Below are 13,527 nucleotides of genomic sequence, written 5' to 3'. Positions count from 1 at the left end.
GAAACGCTCTGAGTATAGTTCTGAATTTTCAGGGACAGTCCAAATGAGAATTGTTTTGAGGCAGAAGTTGTAATGTTGGGTTCGGGTGTGTCTGCAGGAAAGAAAGTGGGGCTAAACCCCTGCCACAACGAAGGAGAATTTTGCATGGCCAATTTACACCCTACAGATCCACTGATCATACTGGCCCACTGAATACTGGGGGCATCTAATGCAGAGTGCAAAGCTTCTTTGAATAGATAGGAGAGATGAGACTTGAAGAAATGATTTTGCGGATGCAAAAAAAAAGGATCAGACCCATGGGTCCCATGGCTCAGGCTTAGTTGTGCCAAATCAAGCATGATTAGTTTTATCCGCTCTGTTGGAGAGTATTCAGAATGACCTGCCTATTGTGCTATTTCCATAAAGAAAATTTTGAATTGTCAGGAACTGCCAAGATCAAAAATGTTTTGAGGCAGATCATGTTTATGTTGGGTTTGGGTGTCTCTGCAATAAAGAAAGCAGGGAATAAAGCCCTGGAACAATGAAGCAGAGCAAAAGTGGAACGTTTGGATGGTCAATTTGTTCCCTACAGCTATCGGCCAGCTGAATTGTGGGGTCATCTACTGGGGAGTGCAAAGCTTCTTTTACTTCCACCGCCTGGTGCCATTGTTTGTGTCCCACCACTTTGTTTGATGTGAAGAGAAATAAACAACATCCCACACCAACAAGCTGCAACCCAGAACTGAGTGGGAATTACAGAAAAAAGGCCTTGAAAAGGAGCTTTGGAAAGGGTCTACTTCCTAGACAGTGTGAAGCCCCCAGGCCTGGCCTGGCTGGGCTTAAGGCTGCCTGCTGTGGAGTAGGGAAGGGAAAGGGATGGAGTTGGGGTGGGGTTTTGCAGCCATGGAAACCAGAGAACCACTGGCGAACGTGTCACAAAGGGGCAGCCCCACGCTGGGGTTGTGAAGGTTTTGGTTGACATGACCACAGCGGCAGGAGACGCGTCTGGCTCTGCCTCTCTGTGCCGACCGCTGGCGATTGGAGTCACCCGACCTTGTTCTAAGGCTGGGCACCAAGCTCCCATCGCTGTCTACTCTGAGAGCCTTCCCAGATTCAAACCCAGATACTTCTGCGAGGCAGAAGCACGGGTTCAAACATGGATTTGACCAGAAAAGGAAAGACCACTGAAGGAAAAGGTGAGGATAGAAAGAAGCTGAACGGCCGGAGCCAAATGGAAAAAAAATCCCACCAGATTTCAGGGAAAACTGGTCCATGGGGGTCAGGGCTGGCTCTGTGTCAGAGTAGGTGGCTGACAGATAGAAAGGATCCTGCAGGGACGCCCATGGAATCACAATATTCTATCATGAGTTTACTCTGCTTTCCCCTTTTGACAGTAGCCAAATCATTCGTACTGTCAGCCAGGACAGGGACTGTGGCCAAAGCTGACCACAGATTGGATGTGGTCATGAGATGCAAGTCCTGTTGCTTTCATTGCCATCAATGTTGGGTCTCACAACAGATAAATTTCCCATTCTTCCTCTGCTTGCTGATCGGGGCCAACCCTGAGGATGGTATTACGGTGCTACAGAAACACCACTAAGGCCTGCCTGCTTGCTGACAGGTCTTTGTGGTTTGCAGAGCTAGCAGTCACAGCTGTGTGGGTTTTTCCCATGGATTCACGAGGCGGCTTAAAGAAGGAATCTTTTTTCCCCTCTTATCATTGGAGCCTTCAACCTTTCCCTTCAGACTTGCTAACTCAATACTGCTCAGAGGAATTAAATGCAGGCTAGTTCCATGAATAATAAAACCAAAGAAATTGTCTCAATAACTAACAATTATTCCCCTTGAGTGCCACACCCATTAGATGTGCTGATGATAAAGGTGGGAGTTCACCTAAGTCACTTCTTCCCTTGTGAGCATGGCTCAGGCTCACACAGAGGTGAGGGGGGAGCTGGGCCCATCTCTGGTGGGAGGAAGGGTCTTGTGGCAGCCCAGAGAGCCTGTGCACATTGCCAGGGAACAGCCGTGCCCTGCGTGTGCCCCCTGCATGGAGCTGTGCTCTCCCAGTGCCCCGTGTAGCTGTAGGGCTGCTCAGCTGTGGGGCAGGGAGAGGAGCAGGAGGGTGCATGTGCAGCTGAGCCATTCCTGGAAAGCACAGGCCTCTGGGCTCCCTGCTGTCCCAGGGCAGCCCAGAGGCCAGGCTGTTCCTGTGGTAGCTCTGTGGAAGTGGGTCAGGGTTTTCCCCTGGCCTGCCTCCAGTGTCTGCCAGCAGGAGCATGTTTCCCTGGGCAGCTGTTTAGAAGTTGGCAGGAAATGCGTCCCATGAAATACGGAGCTTCAGATGCTTTAGGTTTGCATTGTGGCCTCTGTTATATTTTGTGTCTCCACTTTGCAGGCCTGACTGGCTACCCTCTTGCCAAGAGGTTTTCCCTGGCCAGTCCCTCTATGCTCCTTCCCTCCAAGCCATTGCCTCCCATCCAGAAGAGCTCTCCTTCTACCATGCCAGGCCAGATATGCAGTGGAGAGCAGGAAAATGGGAAAAATGGCAGCAGCTATGATGAGGACCATAGAAAAAAACAGGAGCTGAGTTCAGAGGGAACAGGATGTAAGGTAAGAAGGCCAAGCTAAGTCCAGCGTGGAAAATTTTCAGTATGTATGCGGTCAGCAGAGCTATGAGAGCTTTTCCCTGACAGGAACTGACCCCTTCACTGAAGGTAGAACAGGTTCTGCTCTGGCTCTTCAGCTGGACCAGAAATGGGATGGGATATGAAGGAAGGGTGTGCATCTGCCCCTACTGCCTCCAGCCCCATTCCTGGCCATGGCATGGGGGCCCTGGAGGAACTTGGGCAGGCAGAGACCTTCCAGAGAGCAGCAGGGCAGGGAGCTCTGCTGAATTTCCTAAATGCCAGTGAGCCTGAGATGATGGATGTGTGGGGGCTGGAGGGCAGTGAGCATCCTGAGAGCTCAGCAGCATCTAGGCTCAAAGGCTGCTGAGGAACTGCAGGAGGGAAGGGCAGCAGCAGGAGAAACAAGGGGCTTGAGAAAAGCAGGTTTGGACATCCTGCAGAATGGCTTTGTGGGGACTTGGCTGGAGATCAGCACTGGCTGTTAGGTACCTTAGGGGCGGGGAGAGAATAGTGATCTAAAGCCACCCCCATGCCATCCAAAAGGCCAGTGGCACCTCAGAAACATCTTGATGTCAAACATGGGAATGCCAGCTGGGCATGTAGCAACTCTTGGAGAAAACTGGGCAGAAGGGGAGAGGTGGCAAATATGTGACAGGGGCTGTCCCTCACCACTTCCCTTTCCTAGGTCACCTTTCCCCATCCTAGGCCAAACTGCTCCATCAGTTTGACTTTTCCTGCCAGGTCCCAGTTAAATGCATGGCTAAATGTCTTGAGGCATGAGTGGAGGCAAGGCTGGAGGCTTGATCTGAGCACTGTGTTCTACTCTTTCCAGACATCCTCGCCCTTTTTCACTGAAGGGGTCATGAAGAAGGGCTCATTGGGACCACCCTTGATCCCTGCCATTCGCAAGGCAATAAGTCCCCCTCTCGGCAGTGCTGCCGGATCTCCGCAAAGCTCTCTGCAGCTGGCATTCCAGGAGTCCCAGGAGATGAGGTAAGCCAAGGAGTCTGCTGCTGCAGTGTGCTGATCACCTCTCTCTTCCCATCTCGTGTGGTAATTTTGCACAGTCAGGTGTCCCATGTATTTAGGCAAACCTCTGTGTATTCCCCATTATGCCCATCTATGATGATCCAGCACAATAAAAAGGCAACACCGATGTCCCAAGAGCAGAGGTGGTGGTGAGGAAGAGGAAGCAGGGCTTCAAAGCACCTCAAGATGGGTCCTCTGCTGGACTTGGCTGTTGATTCCCTCTGTAATGGTTGTGGTGTCATTTGCCAACTGAATTGCATGGGTCTGGATCCTACAGATCTTTGCATTCTCTGATCCTTGTCTGTCAGCTTCTGCACCCCTGAGGATATGTATGGGCCAATAGAGGCTACTGGAGAGGTGTCTGCAAATTCAGATGCTGCTTCTGTAATCATCAGGTATAACTTCATTGTGCCTGGGCCTGCACTGTGAAATGAGATCCCAGATAAGTTTCAAGGATGTATAATGCAATCAACATTTAATATTTTGATCTGCGCTTAAGATCAAAAAGAGCAAGGTGCTAGAGAAGAGTTATAGGACTGTACCTGATGGAAAGATATTGGCTTGGATATGCCTTAGAAAATGTAGCTGTCAAACATATCCGAGTGATAAAAATAAAGAAATAGACACAGAAGTATCATTCCTATAGAAAATCTTTGGTAGGGCCTTTTTAAAGTGCAATCTGAATATCCTCCCCTAGCAGCTGAGTTGGAAAAAGCCTGTTTGTTCTTGAAAGTGTCAGGAGGTGTAATATCATTCCCAGGAGACAGCAGGGCTCTGACCACATGTAGCATGAGACTGTCGCCAGGGTAAGGCACGAGCAGGCAAAGTCAAGCTTTGGCAGCTGTATAAAAGTAGCTGCCCTCCACACAGACTGGTGTCTCAGCTCAGCAGCTCTTGCTGCTTCAGAGAGGCTGTAGGAGCCACTTGGCTCAAAAAGGAGAGACAGCAGAATTGGGGAGTTACGATGCAAGCTGAACAATGACTGCTGGTGGTGGGCAAGAGGAGGCAGGGATTCAAAGCAGCTCAAGATGGGTCCTCTGCTGGACTTGGCTATTGTTTCACACCGAGCCTGGCCAGCTCTGTGTGACTCCAGCAATGGAAAGCTTAAGGACAATGAATTAGCTCTGCATCCTCTTAGGTTTATGTGTTGCATTTCCTCCTTCATCAGAGTGACCATGCTGAGAAGGTTTGCCTCCTTTCATGATACACCCATTCCCTCCATTCTCTTTCTACCTCCTCATATGTTCTTTTGGCCTCTGTCTTCTCCAGGCCAACATCCAGCAGCAGAAGCAAGGAGGAGAACTGTGAACATGCAGGTAGGTACAGGGCATGTCTGTCCTAAAATACCATTGTACTCTTGACTCAGAGGTGACATTTGGAAAGCTTGGTTGAAACCCATTCTTTTTAAAATTTCTTTAAATCTGTTTCAATTCCTTGATGGGCTCAATGGACTCTGCCAGAGCCCAGGCACTGGGAGTGTTCGCTGGTGGTGCTGTGGAAATTCCTCCAGTGTGAAGTGTTGAGTGGCAGGAGCTGGAGTGGTACCTTGGGGCCCTGGAAATGCAGTGCAGGAAAAGGAAACATTGCTCTCCATCCTGCACATGCCTTTTATCTCCCTGCAGCCTTTCTAGCGTCACAATTAATAAGGAAAAAGAAGGCATTTTGCATGAAATGGGAAATGTTCCTACTCCATCCTCCTGCTTTTGAAGCCGAAAACATTTCCTTGGGGCAATTTCTGAGCTGAACCCTTTGAGATCTGAAGGAGATTCATGGACATTGCCTGGTTTTGTATTGGCAGAAATAGGAAAACCTCCTCTGACAGAATCTCCTTCTCAATTTTCCAGTTAGAGAGAAAGGGCCTTCCAAATGGCTGCAGCCTGTGCAAGGTCTGAGTTTGTCATCCTCTGAGAGCACAAGCCCAAAGCCACCTATGGCAGGTTCATGATGACAAATCTCTTCCCAGGCTCTCTCTGCCTGTGTCAGTGTTGCAGGCTGAGGCTGGGGGAGGAAATGCCTTCTGCCTTGCCCTCCCTCCCTGCCTTGCCTGATCCCTGACAAGTGGAATAGTGCCAGACAAAATGCGGTCTCTGGTGCATCTGGGTCAGCCAGTGCTTTCAAGTTGAAAGCCTCAATCAAAGTCTGTTGTTGTTCCTTTGCCATCTCTGGGTGTGTAATGATAGGAGAGATGAGACTTGAAGAAATAATTCCGCTGATGCAGAAAAAGGGATCAGATCCCCTGGTCCCTTTGCTCAGGGTTAGTTCTGCCAAATCCTGGGTACGAGCCCTTTGGAATGACTCCTTAATTGCTGATATGCAGCTGGAATGCTTAGTGCAGCTAGGGAGAAGTATTGCTCAGTAAGTAAGGTGACATTTTTTTCTGGGTTAGTTCTGACTAGATATGCTGCATCTCATTAAACCTTACCTTTCTCCCTTTTATTACTGATCCGAGCATTCTACAGAGTGAAGGAATCCAGTTTTAAGACAGGTATTCCTCTCAGGCATGCTTGGCTGCCATATGAATTTATCCTCTGTGAAGCCATGTAAAGAATTACTTCTCTTAGTTCAAACAACTCTGTTGGAGAGTATTTCAGAATGACCTGCCCCCTGCTACTTCTCTTAAGGGAATTTTGAATTTTCAGTATTAGCCAGGATAGAAATATTTTGAGGCAGATCATGTTTACTTTGGGTTTGCGTGTCTCTGCTGAAAAGCAAGCAGAGAATAAACCCCTTGAACAAGTAAGGAGAGCAAAAGTGGAACTTTTTGAGGATCGCTGTGTTCCCTACAAATACAGGCTCACAGCATCCTGGGCAGATCTGATGGAGAAAGAAGAGCTTCTTTTGTGTCACACACCTGGTGCCATTATTTGTGTCTCAGCACTTCTTTGTTGCAAAGAGTAGTATAAAAATCCCAAAAGTGCAAAACCCAACCTAGAATTGAGTGGGACATACAGAAACAAAGGCCTTGAAAACTACTTTTGAAAACAATTACTTCCTTGACAGTGTCAGATTCTAGAGACCACTGTGAATTTCCGATTGTTTGGAAGAAAAGGGATCCTGTAGTAGTTGGGAGGCAACGGGCAACACATGAAGTAGTAGAACCCTCCTCTCCTGGCTTGCCAGCTCCATATTGTTCAGAGAAATTAAACTGATGCTAGTTTCATGAAAAATAAAAAAACAACCAATCTTTTTGGGAACTCAAATACACTTTGAATCCTTACCCATTAGATGGGTTGATGGTAAAGGGGTGAGTTCAATGAATTCACTTCTTCTCTTGTACCTGAATTACAGCTTCTTCTGAGTCTACAACAAAAACACAGAGGAAGAAGGGAAAGAGCTCATGCTGTAAGACAGGAGCTGGGATGCCTCTGCTCCCAAGGAAACTCACTGACCTGTTCGGCTTGGAGACTCATGTGCTGAACCCCGGCCTTGGCAATGGAGGCCTCGGCCCCCGGCCGGCTCAGGGGGACTTGGCCCAGGAGCCCCAGCAGAGTCAGCGGAGCAGCGCTGACCCCAGGGCCACTGCCAGGGAGGACAAGGTGAAGGCTGAGCATGGCTCAGCCTCACACAGAGGTGAGGGGGGAGCTGGGCCCATCTCTGGTGGGAGGAAGGGTCTTGTGGCAGCCCAGAGAGCCTGTGCACATTGCCAGGGAACAGCTGTGCCCTGCGTGTGCCCCCTGCATGGAGCTGTGCTCTCCCAGTGCCCCGTGTAGCTGTAGGGCTGCTCAGCTGTGGGGCAGGGAGAGGAGCAGGAGGGTGCATGTGCAGCTGAGCCATTCCTGGAAAGCACAGGCCTCTGGGCTCCCTGCTGTCCCAGGGCAGCCCAGAGGCCAGGCTGTTCCTGTGGTAGCTCTGTGGAAGTGGGTCAGGGTTTTCCCCTGGCCTGCCTCCAGTGTCTGCCAGCAGGAGCATGTTTCCCTGGGCAGCTGTTTAGAAGTTGGCAGGAAATGCGTCCCATGAAATACGGAGCTTCAGATGCTTTAGGTTTGCATTGTGGCCTCTGTTATATTTTGTGTCTCCACTTTGCAGGCCTGACTGGCTACCCTCTTGCCAAGAGGTTTTCCCTGGCCAGTGCCTCTATGCTCCTTCCCTCCAAGCCATTGCCTCCCGTCCAGAAGAGCTCTCTTTCCTCCAAGCTCAGGAGGAAGCTGCCACCTTTCTGCAGAGTGTTTGAAGAATAGGATTTATGTGTTAGGCTTCATAGTTATAGATGTACATATGTTCTGGTCTTTAGATGTAGTTTTGAATAAATATGTTTTTATTGTATCTTTAAATTTTGATGACATATTTTTAATTGCATATATTTTATTTTGATGACTAAAAAGAAAGGTAAATAAATAAATAAAATTTAAATAAACCAAGAGGAGAATGTGAGACCAGGACCTGCTAGTCTAGTGATTATGGCAGTGCAGCTCACTCCATGAGCCATTGTTTCACCACATCCTTTCCTCATTGGGCCTCTCCTCTTCCTCTTTTGCCATGTTTTCTTTGTGTCATTTGTGCTGCTCTTTGTTACTTGGCATTACAGCGGGGCCACCTGTTGACCACTTTGGGGGACAATGGATCCAAAAGATCTTGTATAGTCCAAAGTTTTCTACCTAGATGTGTTCTGTGCTCACAAAAGGCCCGAGCAAGGAAACAAAGAGAAGTGTGCCCAAATCCCAAAGCTTTGCCCCTTTGCAATTTCACACAGATCTGGCTCACAGGGGTCTTCAATCACAATTTCATAGGTAAGAAGAGGTTGTGTATTTCACTGGGAAAAGATGCACTGCTTTGGAAAAGTCATCTGTAGGTACATTTACCTGGGACAGCAGTCCAACTGTGTTGTTTGCACCTTATTTGCAGGATGAGTGCATTGTGAGGCCAGTAACAAGTGCCAAGGGTTCCTCAAATCTATACCGCAGCCTGGGTGCCATTCAGCCCAGAGCCAGGGAGTCATTTGTTCCCATGGACCAGTGCTTGCCAGTGTCATGAATTTCTGCAGATCTGGAAGAAACAATTCTGGATTCAGCTCCCGCTGTTGGTGGGCTGCATGATCACTGACAGAAATTATTCGGCAGTTCCTTTCATAGTCACTTGAAGCTTTTAAACTTCGCATTTCAATTTGCTTTGCCTTAAGGAAAACCACTTCTGGGCCCAGTGCAAACTGTAACCTTTGACAGCAAAGTCCTCATGCTTGCCAGCTTCTGATGTCACAGAAGAAAGGGCATGTGAATGTGTTAATTAGGTTGTCTGAAAGCAAAACTTGATGTCACCTGCTGCATGTGTTTGCTTAGCTCTGGGTCTAGTCCTGGCCTAGTAAAGCCCAGGCAGAGTGGCATGTTGCAGGGAAAACTAGTCCGTGAGCTTATGGGGTTGCCATCACCAGAGGAGTGAATGTGTCTTTTGGGGATTTCTCTGGAGACAAAATTCTTGCTTGGATGTGCAGGGCTTGGAAGGGGGAAATGCTGGGGTGGGAGTAGGGACAGAGACTGATTGTCAGCCGTGAAGGGTCTCGATGTTCCTATCGATTCCAACTGCATGAGGAGGTACTTGGATTCAGTGTCACTTGGAGATTGCACATAGCCATGTATTAACAGGAAGAAAAAACCTAAACAGGACCTAAAACATGTTTTCTCACTGTCTTTTTAAAGATGATATATTCAGTTTGAATACACTTCAAGCTTCTGGAGCAGGAACATACTGGGGATGACTGGGATATACTGAGAGAGACTGGGAATCACAGGGATCATACTGGAGGCTCCTGGGGTCATGCTGGCATCGACAGGGAGCAACTGGAATCACACGGGGGGCCACTGGCATCATACTGGGAGTGACTGGGAGCAACTGGAGTTAGACCACAACTGACTGGCATCATACTTGGAGTGACTGGGATCATACCAAAAGTAGCTACAATTGTACTGGGATTGCAGTGGCTGTCAGTGGACCCTGACTGGGGTTACTGGGAGGTACCAGGCGCATGCTGGGAGTCAACTGCGCACACACTGGGAGGAACTGGGAGCAACTGGGAATGACAGGATGCATACTGCAGCACCTGCAGCTCCCCGGTGCCGGTGCCGCTCATTGTGCCGGCTCTGGCGGTGCCGAGATCCTGGCTCGGCTCCGGCTGCCACCCCCGGCAGCTGCAGCTCCGCCCGGCCCCGCTGGAAGGGGATCCCATCCAGGGACCCCATGGACACGAACTGGGGGAACCCCAGGCCGGGCTCCAACAGCGCCACGGGCAGGGAACGTGGCGACAGGAGAACTGGGGGGACAAGGAGATTTGGGGGCTGGCGGGGCACGGGGGAGAGAATAGGGGAACAGGAGAGCTGAGGACGGGGTTTGGTAGTTCCAGGACTGAGAAAAGGGGAGGCTGGGGTGGGTAGAGGTGGGACGGGCGGGGTTAAGGGGGTTCCTGTATCCAGGAAAGGGAGCTCCACGGGTCCCCAGTGTCCCCATTCCCTGCAAAAGGTGGGAAAACCTAGGCTGGCTGGGAATGGGGTCCCGGGTGTCCTCGGTGTTGAGGAAAGGAGGAGCTGGGCACTAGGAAAGGCAGGAATAGGGGTCAAGGGGGTCTCTGGGTGAAGGAAAAGGGGGCTCTGGGTGCTGGGAGAGGCGGCATGGCCGGGAAAGGGTTGTGGGGGTTGCCGGTGCCGGATAAGGGGGTGCGGGGTGGAACCCAGGCCGGGAATGGGGGTGCGGGGGGATGGCGGCGCCCGGGAATGGGGGTTCAGGGGCCCCTCGGTGCTCCGGAATGGGCGACCAAAGAGTCCCGGTGCCGGGGGTCCCCCTCACCTCTCGCTGCCCCCCCGGGGCCCCAGGAGCGCCCCCAGCCCCAGCACTGGAGCCATCGCGCTGCTCCTCCTCACTCCCAGTACGATCCCAGTATGATCCCAGTACAGCCCAGTCACTGCCACTCCTGGCATCCCCCCCAGCCCTATCTGCGTTCCGACCTGTCCTGGCTCCATCCCCGCCCCTCCTGCGGCTGCGGGGGCTTCGGGAACGGGGGAGGAGGAGGAGGGAGGGAGGAAGAGGCGCAGCGGCAGCAGGGAGCAGCCGGAGGAGAGGAGAGAAGGAATCGCGTGGCCCTGGCGCTGCCTGAGCTCGCAGCACCTCGGGGAGCATCGCCCCCATCCTGTTGAGGAATGGTTGCAGGAATAGGGTCATGGATTGATGGAACAGTTATTCCATCAATCCTCTGTTTGAGACCCCAGACCTGAGCTCTGTGCCCGGGAGGAGCTCTGGCCTTGGAAACTGGTCTGGGAAACAGCACTGGCCTTTGAACAGTACACTGTGCATGTACAGATAGCAAAAGGCAGAATATCCTTGAGATATGAGTTGTACAAGAACAGGATGTAAAACAAGATGTACTTAGCAAAGTAAAAAGCTAGCAGATGAAAAACTTAGCTACAGCTGAAACTGCACGTAGAAGAACATAGAACAATGAACCTTTATGAATTGACCAAGGAGAGCTTGTTGCTCATATTGCTTGCAAAAGACTATATAAACTGACTGGATCTTTGAATAAACTGGAGCTTGCTTATCAATCATATTGGTTGCGTGCTTGTCTTCCCTCACCGCCCACGGCAATATTTGGCGCCTGGAACAGGGACCCTTGCGACCCTCAGGGGTCTCGGTGCCTCGTGGACCAGGACGGTGGGACCGGTAGCACCGAATAAGTAGCGTTCGGAGGGCTAAAATTTCGACTCGATGCTGACATAAGGAGTCGTCTCGAGCCTTGGTCAGAGCAAGACTCGCCGTCCGAGGAGTCAGGACAAGACTCGCTGTCTGGGAAGAGCTGGTGAGGTACAAAGGCTGCACTTAAGGGTCAGATTATGGAAAGTGAAGTAGCTCTTCAATTGCTTAATAGTTTCTTAAAGAAACATGATTTAGCTGATATAGATTTAGAGAAAGATCCGCCAGCTTTGTACGCCTATGGTTGGGCTCAGGGCTTATTTAAAGCCTCGGGGGATCTCTTTGATGTAAATGAGTGGCGTGAATTAGGGAATATTCTTTGGTTTAAAGTGATTGATGATGACAAAGTTGCTCGAAAGTTAATGAGGTCGTGGCGCTCGGTCTTAAATTGTTTGCAGAGGTATCAGGCAGAAAAGAAAGTTGCTGCTGTTGCTACTGCCACTCTAGAAGGGGTTAAACCAGGAATGCATTCTTTAGGGGTTGGTTACAATCCTATTCCTCCAGTAAGAAATATTATTGAAATTAAGAGCAGACAGAGTGATAAACAACCTACTGCTCCTCCTGCTCTTAATCCTGTCTTTAATGCTGCTCATTCATCCACAGATCCTCTCCCTGGAAATGAACAATAATAAATAATGAAAAAATCCCAGAGGGTGACAGAGAGCAGCTACAGGATGAAACTGTTCAGAACAATCACAAAAAAGTTTTAATGACATCTGCTGGTGATTCTTTTAAGCAAGAACATCCTAAAAATTTACCAGTAATACACAGAATAGATTGGTTAACTATCCAAAAAGAAGCAATAAATAATAAGGATTATGACGTGTTCTGCTATTTCTGACATAGATTGCCAAGCTTTTCCTGTTGTTTATACACCAAATGCAGGAGGGGGTCAGACAGGCAATTATCATCCTGTGGATTGGAAATTGCTTTCACAATTGAGAGCCACAGTTAATGAATGTGGAATACACAGGGAACCTGCAAAGCAAATGCTTAATTACATATGGAGCTCAGGTTTGCTTCTTCCAGAAGATATTAAGGGTATCATGAGAATGATTATGACGCAGTCTCAGTTGATGCTGTGGCAGGCTCATTTGCATGAATTATGTAATCGTTTTGCTGAAACTCCACGACAACGGAATGACCCTTTATTTGGGGTAACTGTTGTTGAGCAATTAATGGGTATTGGGCAGTTCACTACAATTGAAATGCAGGCACAGGTAGGGGCTGAAGTATTAAAGGCTGCTATGCGATTAGCTAAAGAAGCACTCTCCAGGGTTAAGATAAAACCAGTATCTCCTTCTTATATGTCTATTAAGCAAGGCAGAGATGAGTTTTTTACTTCCTTTGTGGATCGGGTGACTGAGGCTATCAATTTAGCTGATGTACAGGACTTTATGAAGGAAGCCCTATTAAGACAGTGTGTTTTGGAAAATTGTAATGCCTCCACTAGAAGTATTCTTAACACAATGAGCACTGATGCAACAGTGGAGGAAATGTTAGAAAGAATGTCGAGGGTTCCTGCAGGTTCTCAGGCAATGTTAGTAGAAGCACTCAGGGATATAGGGAAAGATTTGGTGCAAGCCCAAACACAAGCCTTTGCTTCTCTGACTCCATTACAATCAGCAAATAAGTTCAAGCAACAACCTCGTATAAGATGTTACCGGTGTGGAAAATGGGACATTTTTGTCGCAACTGCAGAGAAGGGACAGTATGGTGTAACAAATGTTCTGTGAACTCTCATTCTACTGAAGTTTGTAGACGATTGGGAAACGCGAATCGGAGCGCGAAGGGCCGCGGCGCGAAGATCCCAACGGCGGCTCCCGTATGGTGTGCTCCAGACAGCTGCAACCAGCCAGCTCTCTCCAGCCAGACACAAGAGGGAGCTTCAGCCTGGACCTGGCAACCACAATAAACATTACCCTGATTGATCAAAAGCCTGTAAAAATCCCTACTGGGATCAAGGGACCGGTAATGCGCAAAGATAAACCTTGTGGTGCTCTTCTTTCAGGTCGATCATCTACTGGTTTGAAGGGTCTTTTTGTGTTACCTGGTGTTATTGATGCTGATTTTACAGGTGAAATTCTTATTGTTGCTCTGATATTTTATCCTTCTTTGTTTATTTCTAAGGGCAGTAAAATCGCTCCGCTAGTGCCTACATTACAGTTGACAGAAGCTGCCTCGACCACCATACAGCAGCAATGGGGGTCGGCAGGATTTG

At 49.2% G+C, this 13,527-nt stretch overlaps 1 long non-coding RNA gene and 1 pseudogene across 1 annotated transcript; both read left to right on the top strand.

Annotated features, from left to right (window-relative positions):
- The window catches only part of LOC137467267 (zinc finger protein 436-like), a 44,971-nt pseudogene that overhangs the window by 23,997 nt on the left and 7,447 nt on the right, over nucleotides 1–13,527 (top strand).
- LOC137467269 (uncharacterized) lies at nucleotides 944–2,574 on the top strand. Its single transcript, XR_010995473.1, has 2 exons — nucleotides 944–1,175; nucleotides 2,375–2,574. It is a non-coding gene; the product is annotated as an uncharacterized lncRNA (long non-coding RNA).

The sequence above is a fragment of the Anomalospiza imberbis genome, unplaced genomic scaffold (genome assembly GCF_031753505.1).
Source record: "Anomalospiza imberbis isolate Cuckoo-Finch-1a 21T00152 unplaced genomic scaffold, ASM3175350v1 scaffold_56, whole genome shotgun sequence".
NCBI classification, from domain to species: Eukaryota; Metazoa; Chordata; class Aves; order Passeriformes; family Viduidae; genus Anomalospiza; species Anomalospiza imberbis.
The sequence above is the reverse complement of the archived record's forward strand: the minus strand, read 5'-3'. Positions and strand labels throughout refer to the sequence as shown.